This window comes from Anomaloglossus baeobatrachus, chromosome 6 (genome assembly GCF_048569485.1).
Source record: "Anomaloglossus baeobatrachus isolate aAnoBae1 chromosome 6, aAnoBae1.hap1, whole genome shotgun sequence".
In the NCBI taxonomy this organism is placed as follows: Eukaryota; Metazoa; Chordata; class Amphibia; order Anura; family Aromobatidae; genus Anomaloglossus; species Anomaloglossus baeobatrachus.
Window position 1 is genome coordinate 502,480,933 of NC_134358.1, and position 17,259 is coordinate 502,498,191.

Below are 17,259 nucleotides of genomic sequence, written 5' to 3' on the forward strand. Positions count from 1 at the left end.
CACACACAAATGTATATATATGTATATATATATATCGTATTAGTTTTAAGTGAGAGACAGCTGTTAATCTGCAGATGATGTTAATCTCTCACTGCACTAATAACACAGTGAATCTCTCATAAACAAGTTCATTCAGTTTCTTACAAGTGCAATTGCCTTTATTTTTCAGTGTATTTATATAGCTTAATACCCTGTATCTTCTCATTTCTGTACAGTGATTTACCTATTTATTATACATTTTGTTAATACATATTCTGTTATCATCAGCCTATAGCACATTATATAACTATATGTGAAATACAATCACTATTATTTGCATTTAGTATTTGTTACTTTTGTTGTGGGTTCTCTTATAACTTGCAGCAATAATCCGCCCCATCTGTACAGTGAGCTAGACTTATTCTCCGTGTAGAGGTTTATAGCGTATCAGAGGATGTAACAGAAATTATGAAATATCCAAAGTACAATGAGAAGAGAGTCCAGTGTGAAAAGCGCCTTTGGAAACAAAAGAGTGGATTTTTGTCTTCCCATTTGGAGAGGTAACCCCCCTCCTTTCCCCAGCCCCTGCAGCCTGCACCAGAGCCCTGGAACAATGAGGACATCAGCCCCGGCCTGCACACAGATATACAATGTCGCAGACTAATATTTGGCATGTCGCAGTGTAAACATTAGGTGGGTGTAAGCACATTATCACAGTGATATATAGAGAGGTGCAGGTGAGAAATGTTGGAGCTGTGACACAAATCAGGGGTGTAGGAGTCAATTCTGCTTTTGTAGCTGTAGTTTTTCATCTCTAAAAGTCATTTCTTTCTCTGTGCCCTCAGTATCCAGATCACTTTCCTGCCAAGTCCCCCTTCCTTCCTCACACGCAGAATGTCATCGAGCTTTTTGGCAAACTCTGCAGACTGTGCTGTGTAGACACTGGGGCTGTGTGCACATGCTGCACTTGTCACTGTGCTGCCTCAATATACAGGGCATCATAAAAGCTTATATTACTTTTTTGTCATCAATTTCTGCCTTTTATATTAAACAATGTTTGTATTCCACCTGACCAGTCATGACCATCATCAGATTTTGGATTAAATCTGAGGATATGAGGATGGTCAGTGAAGCATTACAGCCTCTGGCAGGAAAAGCTCTCATAAAGTCTATTCTTCCCTAATGTAATAACACATATTGCAGTGCACAGTGCAAGCTAATGGTAATTGCAGACTGTCACTAAATCGTGACAGTGGCTTTTAAAAAGATGTATTAAATTTATTGCAGTGTATATTGGTTTGCGTAACTATGCTGCTAATGAATCACACACACAGAAATCTAAAGTACACACAGGGACTTATATAAATACAAAGAATTACTCTGCACTGGCAACTATAAACATGCAAATCTACAAAGTGATAACAAGTGCATGATCATATGGGCACACACACACACACACACACACACACACACACACACACTTCTCTAAATACAGAAGTATACAAAATGGGCACACACACACACACACACACACACACACACACACACACACTTCTCTAAATACAGAAGTATACAAACATACACATGATGGACTTGGACACATTCATAAACTGTTCCCGAAGTAAGCAAGCATGTAATCATAGCAATTAATTGGCACACACTCATAAATAAATACAGATAGACAAAAACAAATTGACATGTACACAATCACACACAAAAGAACAAACTACTTCAGAAGTACATAGACACACACACACACACACACACACACACACACACACACACACACACACACATCAAAGTCAACAAGTCCAGAAGTACATACATATACATACACACACAAAACCAAATAAACAAATCCTGAAATACAAAGACATATAACCATATGCAGTCATAAAAAAAAATCTAAGTTTTTGTGTATACATGCATATATATATATATATATATATATATATATATATATATATATATATATGTTTTTCATAGCTATACAAACACAGGACCATGCACATACACACACACACACACACAAACACACACACACACACATACGAACATATGTACATAAATATATACATGCATATTAATATACATGCACACATACACAAACACCCACATACACATACATAGATAATGCATACACATATCTACACAAACATCCACATACATACTTACACACTCATACAAACATATACACAAACACTCACATACACACACATACATACATATTACATACACACATGTACACAAACACCCATATACATACACACATACATGCATATGTACACACATATACACACATACAAATATATACACACTCATATACATACACACATACATACATATACACATACAAACATACACAAACACACACATACACACATGTACACACACACATACATACACACATACATACTGTACATTTACACAAACACCCACATACATGCACACAAACACATCTAAAATGCCTCAGATAAATTGCAGGAGTTATCTGTTACACTTAACAAAACTGTGAAATACAATATATAAAGAAAGAGAGAAATGGCCAAAGTACTCAGAATAGTTCCTAGTTCTGATTATTGAGGGAGACAGAGGACATGAAGGAGTTGGGTCTATTTAAGTAAACTAAGGGCTCCATTATCGATGTAGTCATGACAGTCTACAATGATTAGTATCATCTTGTAAAGATAATGTTATATAGACATAAAAGCTCTGAGAATTCATTTGCATTGCTGGAAATACTCATCTAGAATAAAACCAGCTATTAAAACAAATCTGTGTTTAGTTGTATTATTAATTGGGTCTGGTCCAAATATAATTGCTGCATTTCTAAAATGTGCCTGGAGTTGCTGCATGCAGGAATATTGTGCTACCTGTCACAGTTCTCTATGCAGAAAGTGGAAAATTCCAGACAATGGAGGTTGTCTGAGGGGATTCATTTCCCAGCATTGACCTGCTCTCCAATACCCAGGCAGCTCATCTCCATTCCTATTCTGCCCAACTTGTATGTGGAAGTAACGCCCAACAGCCACTGACTTGATGAGCTGAGCTGAATGGGAAAATAGCCCCTCTCACAGACACCCCATGCAGGCTGAATGGAGTCTGTGGCCACAGAGCTGGGCTGAAGGTCAAAGCCTCTGTCACAGCTGCAGGTGGCTCATTTCCTTTCCCTAAATATATCCTGCACCTCTACAATCAGCCCAGGGGCTCATGAATTGCCAATCTCATTTCCAGAGCACTAATCAACCATTTTGCATTACCAAGTCTAATGTCTGTCTAGAAAATGCTAAAATAAAAAAAAAAGTTCCAAGTGGAACAGAAAAAAAATCAACCTGAGTCAATAAGGATGCATGAAATATGTAACATTCATGAAAATTAGTGACTGCATTTCAAAGATTTCTGCCTCATGCTCCATATTTAAAACATAATATTACCTTCATATGGTATTAAATGATCTGAACTAATGCAAGTGTCAGAGTCTTGTTTGTCTCAATGTATGCAATAAGGAAATGGAAGACATTTCAGCAAATATCTGAGACTATTATTATCTTTATCTATCTATTTATATACTTATATATTTATTCATCCCTCTAATATATATATATATATATATATATATATATATATTTATATATATATATATATATATATAAAATCTGACCATTCATCATATATCTAATTATTTAATAGTAATATATATGTGTATATATAAAAATATTTATATATATTTATATATTCAATATTATATTATATCAATATTGTGTATATATATATATATATTATCTGACCATTCATCATATATCTAATTAATAGTAATAATATTTATGTATATATATATATATATATGTATATATATATATATATATATATATATACATATATATATATATATATATATATACATACACTTTTTTATTTATTTGGGGTTTTTTTTGGTAGGCTATTATGTATGATGCAATTATATTTCTGATTTTTATTTCTTTCATCTAATATCTGTGTATGTAATATGTGTCATTTTCTTTCTATCTATCCATCTAATATCTATCTATCTATCTATCCATCTAATATCTATCTATCTATCTATCTCTTTTGTTTATACTTCCCAATGGACATCCTGTCCCTCCCATTCCAAGTATTATTTTCAACTATAGTTTTAAATGCTTCCTAGTCTAACCTGAATATAGAATGAAGCTGGCGGGCTTTGTGGCGGAAATATAATTAAAGTGGGTGAGAGATGTAAACGATGAAGAATAAGAATGACATCAGGCCAATTTCACACTTGGCACTCCAATGGTCGGGACCAAGCAGGGCTCTTGCCATGCAAGGCAGATCAAAGTGCACTGCCACTCCTAGAAAGGCAGAGGGGGAATTAAGTATGCTAATCCCCAGGACAAATATATTTTAATCTTGTTAAAATACAAGTTAATGCTGCAGCTCAGTGGCTGAACTTTGTCAGACTGTAGAGATCCAGTTGCACTGTTAACTCTGCATAAGGTAAGACATTCTCATTCAAAAGTGCACAGATACAGAATCCTCTGTGCGATCTTCTTATATCCATGCAGTCTGATTTTCCATAGGGGACATTTGTCTTACATATTTTAGTTAGGCAGAAAAAAAAGTGACAAGATCATTTGAAGTCCAGGGTACGCTTTATCCTAGGAACAGATTATGAGGGACACATTTTTTCCCCCTAAATTATATTATATACAAATAATATACAAGAAACAAACGAACTGTGTGACCACATCTCATGAATGATTATACAGGTATGTAGTGATGCAAAGTTTATGTGAGCAGAAAAAAGATACAGAAGTCACAAGAACATCAAAACAAGTTTGGAAAATGGAAAACAGAAGAAAAAAAATAAAGTTCCTCAACTTTGTTAGAACATTGAAAAAGACAAAAGATTGTTCAGCTTATTGTCAAATCAAACTAAGCATTTAGTAAATCAACCAGAGAGTAGGATGGGTAAGATCTCTGACTATCTATCCATCTATTATATATTCTATCTATCTCTCTCTATCTATCCTATATTCTATGTATCTATCATCTATCTATCTATCTATCTATCTATCTATCTATCTATCTATCTATCTATCTATCTATCTATCTATCCATCTATCTATCCATCTATCTATCCATCTATCTATCCATCTAGCTATCCTATATTCTATATCTAGCTTTCTATCCATCCTATATTCTATCTATCTATCTATCTATCTATCTATCTATCTATCTATCTATCTATCTATCTATCTGTCTATCTATATTCTATCTATCATTTTATTAATGCCAGATTTTCAAAACTGGTTATGTCTTCAATAGCTCCTAGCAGCTAGATCTTTATGATGGTAGAGTCCTAGAATTGAATAATGTGTGTGTGTGTGTGTGTGTGTGTGTGTGTATGTGTGTGTGTGTATGTGTGTGTGAATTCAGTGTTTGTCTTAGTATGCAAATTAGACTAAAGAGCTATTTTTAGAGCTGAAGCCTCTGACACTCCAGCTCTATTCCCCACCCAGTGTCACCACCTCTTGCATTACTGATGACTACTTTGGCTAAAGTCACACAGCATAGAGGCTGTCAGTCGAGCAGGAAGAGGCAGCGCTGGGCATGGAATTGAGCTGGAGTGACAGAGGCTTCAGATAGCTTTTCAACCTCATTTGCATATGACTTTTCAGTAATGGAGGGACAGATTGTCCATGTAAAGGCACTGTAGGACTTGTTTTTACAAGAGTAAAGGGGGCTTTACACGGTAGCGATATTGGTAACGATATCGCTATTGTGCGTACCCGCCCCAATCGTTTGTGCGACACAGGCATATCGCTGCCCGTCGCGTACAAAATCGCGCTCCCCCGTCACACGGCTTACCTGCCCTGCGACGTCGCTATGGCCGGCGATCCGTCTCCTTTCTAAGGGGGCGGGTCGTGTGGCGTCACAGCGACGTCACACGGCAGCCGTCCAATAGAAGCGGAGGGGCGGAGATGAGTGGGACGTAAACATCCCACCGACGTCCTTCCTTCCGCATTGCTGGTGGACACAGGTAAGGAGATGTTCCTCGCTCCAGCGGTGTCACACACAGCGACGTGTGCTGCTGCAGGAACGAGGAACAACATTGCTAATGAGAGGTGAACGATTTTTGGTTTTAAGACGACCTCTCCACGGCAAACGATAACGTTAATGACGCTGGATGTGCATCACTAACGATGTGACCCTGATGATAAAACATTAACAATATCGTAGCGTGTAAAGCCCCCTTAAGTCGGGCTTTACACGTTACGACATCACTACTGATATATCGTCGGGGTTACGTCGTTAGTGACGCACATCCGGCGCCAGTAGCGACATCGCAATGTGTAAATCCTAGGTGCAACGATGAAAGAGCGCAAAAGCGTAAAAAATCGCTGATCTGGGTCACGTCGTTCATTTCCATAATGTCGTTACTGCTGCAGATACGATGTTGTTTGTCGTTCCTGCAGCACCACACATCGCTATGTGTGAAACCGCAGGAACGACGAACATCTCCTTACCTGCCTCCACCGGCAAGGCGGAAGGGAGAAGGTGGGCGGGATGTTACGTCCCGCTCATCTCCGCCCCTCCGCTTCTATTGGCCGGCCGCTTAGTGACGTCGAACGCACCTCCCCCTTGAAGGAGGGATTGTTCGGCGGTCACAGCGACGACCAGGTATGTGCATGTGACGCTGTCGTAGCGATAATATTCGCTATGGCAGCAAGCACCAGATATTGCATATACGACGGGGGCGGGTGCAATCGCGCTCGTCATCGCTAGGAATTACTAGCAATGTCGCAGCGTGTAAAGCCCGCTTAACAGTCACTTATGAATACTTTGGCATGTGAAACCCTGCTGAAAGATTCCTTTTAATCTCAAGCAATGGGTGCAAGTGTTGAACTGGTAGGGCCCACCAGAGAAAGTTTATAAGGGCCTGACTACACAATGCATTTTTCACCACCCAGTTATAAAGAACATGTTTGCTACATTTGTTTGTGTAATAGCAAAGTAGCGGTAATGGAATGGTAAAATATAATGGTTCATATTAACAAGCCAACTGTTTTTATAATTTACAGAATGAAGAAAAGTAATGAGAGCAGAGACTGGTAAGGAAAAAACTAACGGAATAAAGCAAGATGAAGGTTCTTAAGTCTAGTTCATACCATGCAGCTTTGACATCCATGTAAGGCCTCTGCCACACTCACGTGAAAATCAGGCACGTGCCGAGAGACACGTATTTCCCCTGCGTGTTGCGTGCAGGTAAGTACGTGTCTCTGGTACGTGCGGGACACGTGTGTTCTACGTGTGCTATCCGCGCTAGCACACGTAGAACCGGTAATTAACATACTCACCTGGTCCTTCCTGCTGTCCGCGCTGCTGTCTGTGGTGCTGATCCTCGGTCTCCAGCCCTCCCGTCTCCCCGCTGCTGCCAGGCAGTGAAGTGAATATTAAATGAGAATAATGAGCGGCGGTCGGCAGCAAGAGGCAGCAGCGGCAGAGACAGGAGGGCTGGATAAGGTGAGTTAATGTTTTTATTTTTTTTCACTGACACGTGTGTTTTCTCCGGTGTGTGTCACACGGGACCGCATCCACACTACACCCGTGTGGTACGGGTGCGGGCCGTGTGACACCTGTGCTGCGGGAGAAAACACTGACATGTCAGCGCTTTGAAAAACGCACACACGTACAAACGCACACGGACACACGTATGGTTTTACGTGTGTGTGCCTGCTACAATAGGGTAGCATTGCTTAACGTGTCTCTGTGCCGCCGGTACGTGCAAAAAATGACAAACACGTGCCGGCGGCACGGATGTGTGACACAGGCCTAAAGGTGTATTTAAAGCTTGCTCAGTTCCACATCACCAGGTATCATGCACCTGTCCTATACTAACGGGTATACCATGGTATAAAGGATATACCAATGAGAATGAACAGCAGTTTAGACTTTGTGACACATAGATAAATAGGAATTTAGTGCTTCATAAGTATTTCACACAAAAACAGGATGGGAAACGTTTAAGTCAATTATGTTCTTCTTCAGGCTCATAAGGCAGAACACATGATGAAATCCGTGCTTTTAGGAGCTGCAGAGTAACTTACTTAAGCTTTTTTTTTTTTTAAAGTATTGCAGCGCAGCTAAGCTATATTAATAATAATAATCTTTATTTCTATAGCGCCAACATATTCCGCAGCGCTTTACAATTCAGGAGGATCATATACAAACAAGTAACAGTTATAGAAAATACAATATTTAGAGGGAAAAAAAAAAAAGACAACCCTGCTCGTGAGAGCTTACAATCTACAATGAGATGGGGGCAAAGTACAAGTGCTTATTTACAATGGCAATCCAGCCATCTCAAGGAAATGGGGGGATAGATAATGGCTGCCTGGACCAGTTGGCCAGAACCTTGAGATGCATTTGGGTGCCATGCAGTTTGATTTTGACATGGGGTTTATGTTGTGAGAAGTTGTAGAGGGACTGTGTGAAAGGCCACCCTAAAAAGATGCGTTTTTAGGGTGCGTCTGAAGCTGAGTAAGTTGTGATTCCTCCTAACTTCTTGGGGTAGAGAGTTCCAGAGGATTGGTGCAGCTCGAAAGAAGTCTTGGATACGGGAGTGGGAGATTCGAATTAGTGTGGATGTTAGTTGAAAGTCATTTGCAGAATGTAGAGAACGGGTGGGGCGATAGACAGAGAGGAGGGTGGAGATGTAGGGGGGTGCCGCAACATGGAGAGCTTTGTGGGTGAGAACAAGCAGTTTGAATTGGATCCTATGATATATGGGCAGCCAGTGCAATGACTGGCACAGAGCAGAGGCATCCGAGGAGCAGTTAGCTAGATAGGTGACCCTGGCTGCTGCATTAAGGATGGACTGTAGCGGAGAGAGTCTAGTTAGGGAGAGACCAATTAATAGAGAGTTACAGTAGTCAAGGCGAGAGTGGATCAGGCCCACGGTGAGGGTTTTTGTCGTTTCCATTGTGAGAAAGGGGCGGATTCTAGAGATGTTTTTGAGGTGCAAGCATCAGGAGCGGGCAAGAGATTGTATGTGGGAGGTGAAGGACAGATCGATGTCAAGTATAACACCCTGACAGCGAGCTTGCTGCCTAGGAGTTATCATGGTGCCCCATACAGAGAGGGAGATGTCAGGTTTAGGAAGGTTGGAAGACGGAGGGAAAAAAGAAGTTCCATTTTGGAAAGGTTACGTTTCAGATAGAGAGCAGACATGACATTGCAAACTGCAGTCAGGCAGTCACTTGTGTTCTGTAGTACAGCGGGGGTGAGCTCAGGGGATGAGGTGTACAGCTGTGTGTCATCAGCATAAAGATGGTACTGAAAGCCAAATCTGCTGATGGTCATTCCAATTGGGGCAGTGTAGAGGGAGAAAAGAAGAGGGCCAAGGACTGAACCTTGAGGGACCCCAACAGTGAGAGGAAGAGCAGAAGATGTGGAGCCAGCAAATGATACACTGAATGAACGGCCAGAAAGATAGGAAGAGAACCAGGAAACTAGTGTCCTTTAGGCCAACAGAATGGAGCATAGAGAGAAGGAGATGGTGGTCAACAGTGTCGAAGGTGGCAGAGAGGTCAAGAAGGATAAACAGAGAGTGGTCACTGTTACGTTTTGCTGTCAACAGGTCATTGGTTACTTTGACAAGGGCAGTTTCTGTTGAGTGTAAAGGGCGGAAGCCAGACTGTAAAGGATCTAGAAGAGAGTGAGTGGAAAGGTAAAGGTAGCGGGTGAGGCGAGAGTAGACCAGGCGCTCCAAGAGTTTGGAGATGAAGGGGAGATTGGAGACTGGTCTGTAGTTGCTTGTGCAGGACGGATCAAGGGAAGGTTTTTTTTAATAATGGAGTAATGATAGAGTGTTTGAGGGAGGAGGGGAAGATACCAGAAGAGAGAGAGAGAGAGATTGAAGATTTTAGTTAGGTGAGTGGTCACAACAGGAGAGAGGGACTGGAGTAGGTGTGAGGGAAAGGGATCAGTAGGGCAAGTGGTAGGACGAGAAGAGGGGAGGAGCCTGGAGACTTCCTCCTCTGTGACTGGGTCAAATGAGGAAAGTGAGCTGGATGGGATATGGGGAGGGATGGGATTCACAACGTTTGGTGGCAGGGAGCTGATCTCTCGGCGGATGTTTTCTATTTTCTCTGTGAAATACGAGGCCAGGTCATTAGCATGAAGGTCTGTGATGGGGGTCTGTACTTTGGGACTGAGGAGGGAGTGAAAGGTGTCAAAGAGTTTTTTTGGATTGTTGGATAGTGAGGAAATAAGGGTGGTGAAGTAGGTCTATTTGGCGAGATGAAGGTAAGAGTTGTAGCTCCTTAAGATGAACTTGTAGTGGATGAAGTTTTCTAGTGTGCGGGTTGTCCTCCATAGGCGTGCGGGTTTTCCTCCATAGGCATTCGGCACTCCTAGAGCATCGCTGGAGAAATCGAGTTTGGGATGTGAGCCAAGGCTGTTTTCATATATATTCATAAATAGCATAAATCTCTGAAATTAAGACCAGTGCAAAATGTGGAAAACATTATCAAAGTGAACTGTTAGCCACTAGCCTTAGTTTAATACACATTTAAATCTCTCTTTTTACATTACTACAAGAGTACTTTCTTTTGCTGTATTTTTCAATATCTCAGTCTCTGTACTTACTTGGAGAGCACTAGAATTAAAAGGGTTATCCAGTCTTAATCCACAAGTCTGCACTCGCTCTATGTGACTGCAGACTTGTAAACCCAGCCACTTTACACTTGCCTTAAGTGAGGCTCTTCCCATTTAGTCAGATTTGAGATGGGGTTCTGCATAGCACATACCCGATGTCACGTGAGCACCATTCCCTGCTCTGACACCGGAGACCACCATAACCTTGGCTAGGTCCTTCCCGAAGGGATATCTGGCTATTTTCCATGTCGAGACTCCTAACAGAGGCTCCACGGACCTTTTTGATTTGCATACTTCCCAGGGGGCAATGCACCTAGGATTTCAATTTGTTGAGCGCCCTCGCTGGCTGCCGGCAGTGTTTTCTCTGGCTGGTCTCCCCGAGATCAGTGATTGTTTTGTCTTGATGGTCTACTAGGCATTGCTCCCACTTAGCCAGAATCCTACTCAACACTGATGTGGGACAATACCCCGAAACAGCTGTCTGTGCATGTATACCTGGCCTTGGTATTTCCCTTGTCATATCTTTAAACTCGTCAAGAGATGGATATTGACTAAAAGGGCCACTTAATATGGTGGTTATGGTGGTCTTCTAAAAAGAGCCACTCCTTGGCTAGGTCCTTCCAGAAGAGATATCTGGCTATTTTCCGTGTCAAGACTCCTAACAGAGGCTCCACGGACCTTTTTGATTTGCATACTTCCCAGGGGGCAATGCACCTAGGATTTCACTGTGTTGAGCGCCCTCGCTGGCTGCCGGCAGTGTTTTCTCTGGCTGGTCTCCCCGAGATCAGTGATTGTTTTGTCTTGGTGGGCGGGAGAAGCAGTGAATAAGTAGAAGAGTTAATTATCGGACCATGAAGTAGTGTTACAGCGACGCAGGAGAATCGGTAAGTATTACACTCCTGCTTTATTCTCTATTTTATTTATTTTTCCTTTAATTTTTTTAATTATCTGGGGGGCTGAATCTGAACAGTTACATGGAGTTCTCTAAGAACTCTATGTTCAGGGGTGGTGCATGGATACTAGGTATCTGGTATGGACCACTTACGTTACAGTTCAGGTTGACCCATTACCGTCATTAGTCAGGGATTTTTTTGAAGTTGGAGAGTTTTATACAGATTTTTATGACTATATTTATCACCCTTTACCGTTTATAATGAATGCAGATAATGTCTTCATTTAAAGATACACTTATCACCTTAATGACATCTTATGGTCATTTAATGTGTGCATAAAAAAAGTTGTCTGTTCATGATATTTTGAACAGCTGTCCAGAAAAAAAAGAAAAAATCAAGTTGGCAACCCTGCTATGACGGGAAATTAAAGAACAGTACCTCAAACAAACTTGTTAAACCAGGGTTCCCGAACTGGGGTGACGCGGCACTCTGCCATTGAAGCCCGTGGAGCCGCCATATTAAAGTGGAACGTCGCTGATTTATTCTAATGCCTCAGAATCTTTAACATGTAGATACAATTGAATAAAGCAGCTGTACTCCAGGAATCCATTTTTGACTTTCTGAATGAAATGAATGAAAGTGGGAGAGTCTGATGGGAGGTGAATGAGATTTTATTTTATTCCAGGAGCACAATGTATATTTATTCATATATCCAGAGGTATACTATATTATTTTGTTTATAGTCAGGGGTCTCAATGTAAACTTTTATTTTATACTTCGGCTGCACAGTATATGTGTTTTGGTCATTGTTAAAAGAAGCTTGTGAAGGTTGGCAAAAAGTACATTTTTTGACAGGGGTGCAACAAGGCTAAAAAGTTTGAGTAACACTAAGTTAAAACATTCCATGTATAAGGAAATTCCTTAACTCAATAAATATGTATCAATAATCATTAATGTTTAACCCCTTCACCTCCTGGGGATTTTCTGTTTTTCATTTTTTCCTCCCCTGCTTCCAAGAGCCATAACTTTTTTTTGTCAATATAGCCATAAGGGGGCTTGTTTTTGCGGGGTGAGTTGCACTTTTGATTGAAACATCATTACTGGAAAACTGTAAAAAAAAATCCAAGAACGGTGAAATAGCAAAACAATCTACAATTCCACAATTGTTTTTTAGATTTTTCTATTGCCCATGTTCACTATATGGTAAAACTGACCTGGCAATATGATGCAATGTTTTGATTTCCTGTTTTTGCAATGTTTTTTTTTTTTTTTAAATTCTTTATTTTAAAGCCAAACTCGTATCAAACAATACATCCCCTGCTCCCAACTGGGACGCAGGTATTATTACAGAAATGACGGTAATATATATACAAACAGTCAGCACACATATGCAATTCCCATCTCCACTACTACTCAAGTCTGGCCCAGTTTACATCTTTTATAAGCCGACCCAACTTTAGGGAAGTAGGGAGAAGAGCGAAGAAAAAGAAGTCAAAGCCTGAAAAAGATTGAAGGCCTGTAGAGAAAGAGAGAAATCGAGAAAGGGGTGGAAGAAGAAAGCAGGAAGGAAGATCGGGGAATAGTGTGGAAAAGGAAAGAAGAGAGGGGGAGAAAGAAAGAGAGAAGGAGAGAGAAAAAAAAAAAAAAAAAAAAAAAAAAAGGGGGGGTAAATCACTACTCCTGAGGTTCCAAGAGCAAGTCCGCATATTCCGCCGAGTAGGTGAACTCCATCCATGGAAACCATGTCCGATAAAAGTCCTCCTGGCGATCGTTAATAGAGGATGTCAAATCCTCCATGTACATCAGATCGTTAATCCGCGAGACCCACTGTGTCACCGTGGGGGGGGTAGTAGACTTCCAACCAAGCGGGATGCAAGACCTGGCCGACATGACCAGAAATCTAAGCAAAGATCGCCTATATTTAGAGACCGGGAGTTCGGAAAGCTGTAGAATGAACAGCTCCGGACCCAATGTCTCAGTAGTACCGGTCACTCGTCTGATTACCTCCCCCACTTCTGACCAAAACCGCTGCAACGAAGGGCAGGACCAGAAAATGTGCATAAAATCACCCTCCCCCAGACCGCATCTCCAACAAACTGGGTCAACTGAGGGAAACATTCTATGGAGTCTGGTCGGGACCCTGTACCACCTAGCCAACAGTTTGTAGTTAGCTTCCAACAGTCTGGAACTGATCGAAGTTCTATGTGCCAGCTGGAGAATGTTGTTTCTTTGTGAGTCAGATAAACTAATCCCCAGGTCCCTCTCCCACTGCAACAGGTAGGCCGGGGGGGGCAAATCCCCCGGATCTGATAGCATATTATATACCAGAGATAGTGAGTGCCGTAAGACTCCCTCTCCCAGGCACAACTTTTCAAACCCCGTAGGAGGTCCGACATATCGACTGAAGCGAGGGAGGGAGTGCATGTAGTGCCTCAACTGCATAGCCCTCCAATCCCCCAGGGGACCCGAAGGCAAGAAGCCCCGGATATCCGCTAGTGAAAGCCAATCCCCCTCTCTACCCAGATGACAAGCTCTGAATTTGCCCCCTTGAACCCACTTTCTGAAGACCGGGTCCGAAAGACCAGGACGGAATTCCGGGTCACCCAGAATGGGTGTCATAGGAGAAGGCACTGGCAAAAGAAGTCGTCTGACCTCCCCTATCGCACAGCATTCAAGAGTGGCGCCAATGGTAGGATGGGATCTCAGAGCCGGCAGGGAGAGGTTCAAAAGCCAGGGGATGGCCGGGAGATGTATTTCCGAGAAACTCTGTTCTAGGGCCACCCATGGCTTTGTGCCGGAATGACGGCACCAGTCCAATACCCTAACCATGTGCGTGGCCAAATAATACTTTTTGAGGTCTGGGATACCCAAGCCTCCCCTACTCTTAGGTCTGCACAAAAGGGACCGGGAAAGTCTCGCAGGCTTGTTGGCCCAGATAAATTTGATCTGTAGAGAGGCCAGTTCCTTGAAGAAAGAGCTAGGGATTTTAATCGGCAAGGATTGGAAGAGGTATAAGAGACGAGGCAGGATATTCATCTTCAAAATTGCACATCTCCCGAACCATGTGAAGTAGCCCTTCCCCCAGTTAGCGCAATCTTTCCCAATTGACTGCAGAAGCGGGAGATAATTCAACTTGTAAATTTGACTAGGGTCCGCAGTCAACTGGACTCCCAAATACTTCAGGGACTGGCTAGCCCACCTAAACTCGAACGCAGATTGTAGCGATGTGACTTGCTCAAGGGGAAGAGATATATTTAGGGCCTCCGATTTTGACATATTAATTTTAAAGTTGGATAGAGAGGAGTATGTGTCCAACTCTCTCAGAAGGTTAGGGAGGGAAACCCGCGGGTTGGTAATAAAAAAAAGCAAATCGTCCGCATAAGCCGCTATTTTATAAGTAGAACCTGAGGCGTTAGGGCCCGAAATGTTAACGTTACTTCTGATCCGACTGAGCAGGGGTTCCAGAGTCAATATGAAAATCAGGGGTGAGAGAGGACAGCCCTGTCTTGTTCCATTGCGAATGGGGAATCTCTCTGAAAGGAGACCGTTCACTCTGACTGCTGCCGAAGGGATGCTGTACAGGGAGCAAATCCAAGCAAGCATCATACTCCCCAACCCCACAGCCCGCAAGACCTCCTCCATAAAAATCCAGTTAACTCTGTCGAACGCTTTTTCTGCGTCGGTTGACAGAAGCATCAAAGGCAGCCCATCGGATTTAGCCTTGTGTATTATGTTCAAAGCCTTAGTCGTATTGTCCCTTGCTTCCCTACCCATCATGAACCCCGCCTGGTCTGGGTGAACAATCTCCCCCAGCAATGGGGAAAGTCTATCCGAAAGAATCCTAGTGAAGAGCTTCAGGTCTGTGTTGAGGAGAGAAATGGGTCGATAACTAGAGCACGAAGTAGGGTCTTTGCCCTCTTTGGGGATAACTACAATATTAGCAGCCAGGGTATCCCTTGGCAAGGGGACGGCTTCAGCATGTGGGCCATGGTTAAATGCTGAGAGAAACGGGGAAATCAAAATGGAATCCAACTTTTTGTAATAGAGCAGAGGAAAACCATCCGGGCCAGGGGCCTTGCCTGTGGGAGATTTTTTAAGTGCGGACCAGTATTCCTCCTCCGAGATGGGCCTTTCCAGATCAGCCGCAGCCTCCGGCTTGAGACAACCCAAGCCGGAGTCCGCGATGTACTTCCGTATACGGCTACGCAATTCCGTCCTGGCCTTCCCAGACCGCCCCTCATCAACTGCATAAAGGGTGGAATAAAAATCTTTAAAAGCGGAGGCAATGTCTTTCGGCAGAGTAGCCCACCTGTCTCCCGCGATGTGCACCTTCGAAACATATCCTCTCGCTCTCTGAGTCCTCAGAGCTCTAGCCAGGGCCCTGCCACTCTTATTGCCAAATTCATAGAAATGCCGTCTGCACCTAGCCAATGTTCCCCTAGCCTTATAATATAGCAGGGACCGCAACTCCTCCCTCTTCTTGACCAAAATGGCCCCCACGTCCCCTCCCAGAGACCCCTTGTGGATTGCCTCCAACTCTCTAATGTCTGTCAGAAGGGATGTAACCTTAGCCTCTCTTTCTCTCTTCAGACGTGCCCCATGTTTGATGAACAGTCCCCTCACCACACATTTGTGTGCCTCCCAGACAATGCCCGGGGACACCTCTCCCCCCCCGCTGCCGCTGAAATATTCCCTCAAGGCCTCCCTTATTTCCTGCATTGTCACCGGTTCGTCAAGTAGCGAAGTGTTCAGGGTCCATTGACTCTGCCTCCCGATGGGGTAGCCGAGGGATAGAGTTATTGTGATCAAGGCGTGATCAGAGAATGATATGCACTCGATTGAGGAAGCCACCAGAGAATGTAGATCCCCATGTTTGAGGAAAAAGAGGTCTAACCTGGAGTAGCAATCATGTACTGCCGAGTAAAATGAGAAATCTTTGTCTGATGGATGCAGCAATCGCCATGCGTCTATTAGTTGATGGTCATGTAAACCCCGTCGCAAGCGACGTAGTGCCGAATGTGGCACACTGGACACTCCTTTGGAGCTATCCCTCGGCGGCTCCAACACAACATTAAAGTCACCCCCGAGGACCAGAGTACCCTCAGAGAATTCCTCTATCTGCTCAAGGTAACGCAGCAATGTGGGGCATTGACCCGAATTTGGCAAGTAGACCGCCACAAAGGTGAAAGTCTGAGTAGCAATGCGTCCCTTGAGCATCAGAAGCCTTCCCTGATCATCCGAACGAGAGTCCAACAGTTCCCATGGGAGCGTACTGGACATTAAGATGCTTGTGCCCCTGGATCTAGAGTCAGGGGAGGGTGAATGATGCACAACAGGATACCTTCTATCGGCAAGTTTGTATGGTTTTGCCTCACAGTAGTGTGTTTCTTGGAGGAAAGCGACCTGAATTCGATTTTTCCATAGTAGGTTCAGGAGAATAGACCGTTTCTCCGGGCAGTGAAGACCCTTAACATTCAGTGAGCCCACCCGAAGCTCAGCTTGTCTCAGCTTCGTCATACTCCGTCACTGACCTCTGGAGGAACAAACAACAAGTTACACACACACAAAAAAAAAAAAAAAAAAAAAAAAGAAAATAAGAGGGAGGGGGAAAGAGAGGGGGAAAACGGATGAGTGGAAGAGGGGGGGTGGAAAGAATATAGGCAAGCGAAAGCGAAGACCCTTTAGCAGGGGAGAGAGAAAGATGTAGAAGAGCAGAAAGTGAAAAGAC